This window comes from Wasmannia auropunctata, unplaced genomic scaffold (genome assembly GCF_000956235.1).
Source record: "Wasmannia auropunctata unplaced genomic scaffold, wasmannia.A_1.0 LD335284.1, whole genome shotgun sequence".
Lineage (NCBI taxonomy): Eukaryota > Metazoa > Arthropoda > Insecta > Hymenoptera > Formicidae > Wasmannia > Wasmannia auropunctata.
Genome location: NW_012027606.1, coordinates 19,688 through 21,826, shown reverse-complemented (window position 1 = coordinate 21,826; position 2,139 = coordinate 19,688).

Below are 2,139 nucleotides of genomic sequence, written 5' to 3'. Positions count from 1 at the left end.
TTATTAATTGCGCGTTGGCAAATGCCCCTTTTATTGCGTGAATATTTCTCGTGTGAAAGACTTTCTATCACGGAAAATTGAAACTCAGTATATTTATTTCAATGCAACTCGTGTAACGCATCGTGATATCAAATAATTTCTCTCTCGCGCTGCAGGAGAGTTTGCAAAAATGAAAAAAAAAAATGGACGAGTGCACGTGTGATCCGCTTATAGCAAAGCCATCTTTCGCGATATCGCACGCGCGACGCAGTTTTTCGAACTTTATGGGGAATTTATTCCGGCCGACTGTGCGCCGACGGACGGACGGCCCGTTCGTCACGTCGTATAAATTACGCATGCATTCGTCGGTCGATTGAGCGTGGTTAAAACCCTACTTCGAGAGAACGTTAACGGTTTCCTGCAGGAGCAAACACTCGAACGCTGTTTGCCCTCTTGCCTCGACAATATTGGCCATCCGTCACCACACCGCTCGATGTCGGCTTGATGTCGTGCCTGCGCGCGTCTTTACTCTACACTCCAACCGCATGAGATCACGCTTATAAATGAATATGGAAGGAAGGCGAAACAAATGTTACGTTAAATTATATCAACGAATATATCAAGTTACGTTCGCTTCTTGATTTATACAAAGAATCTTTTTCTTCTCTCTTCCGTAGATTCAATCTACGATCTGCAATATATATTTCAAATGATCGAGTTAAAAAAGGTCAGAAGTGTTTGCTCAACACTGACATTATTAACCGAAACGATGTTACAAATTAGCTATATGTGAAACAAAAGTCTGGTGAACATTATTTCCCGTGTATAATTTTAAAATCACACCATGTGGAAACGTAAAAACTGATGTAATGAAAAAGTTGGACTTTTTCATAAAACTTTACATCAGGTGGAATTATAAACTTTTTCTTTACTGAAAACAGGAGGAATAATTTATTGTACCATTATAATTACAATAGAAGCACGAAACTAAATTGTACGAAGAACAAATAATATCTTAAATAAAAAAAAAATAATTAATATAATAATAAAGATAATTAAAGTATAATAAAATAGATTAAAAATAGATCAAAATTTAATATGTAATTTATATTTCTCTAAAAATTAAAAAAATAAATATATGTATATATGTATACAGGATGTCCCCGTATAAGTGGCCACCCCTTTTTCTCGTAAACTAACAAAGATAGACCTAATAAATATAATATCAAATTAAAACGGCTCTGACTAAACTTTATTGTAAGCACAGTGATCACTTAGAACTATTATCTATGTTAGAGAGAGGAAAGACATGATTAATTTTTCCATAATAAAGTGACAATTTTAATATGATAAAAGTTGTAGCGTTCTTTTTAATGAATACAACGATGTATGATATAACAAATAGTTATAATACGAATTATAAGAGTTATTTTGGTTTAAAGTTTTGTGGGTGGCTTAATTATATTACCTTTTCAATTTCGGCCTGCGATGTGGCCAACTTCTGACTCTGGCATTGATAAGACTATAGTAGAGTACTATGATCAGATGAAAACATTACATGTCAATCGTCAACGCAAAAGTCGGAAGTTAGCCACACCGCAGGGCCGAAACTGAAAAGGTAATAGTCGCCTGCAAAATTTTAAATGAAAATAATTTGTTATATAATTTGTAAAATAATGTCGTTTTATTCATTCACGTTGTATTCATTAAAAAGAACGCTACAACTTTTATCTATTAAAATTGTCACTTTACATTACAAAAATTATGCATGTTTCTCCGCTCTCTAACATAGATAATGTTTCTAAATGATCACTGTGCTTACAATAAAGTTTAGTCAGAGCCGTTTAATTTGATATTATATTTATTAGGTTTATCTCTGTTAGTTTACATGACAAAAAAGGGTGGCCACTTATACGAAAATGCCCTATAAAGGGTACTGCAGCGGAATAATTTGGATAATAGTAAGCATTTATTATAAGAATTTCAGAAAAATAAGAGATTTTAAGATACATTTCATTATATCAATGATATATATAATAAAATGTATTTTAAAATCTTTTATTTTTTTGAAATTCTTACAAATGCTTACTATTATCAAAATTTCTCCACTATTTAAATTACCCCGCTGTACCCTGTATGTGTGTGTGTGTGTGTGTGTGT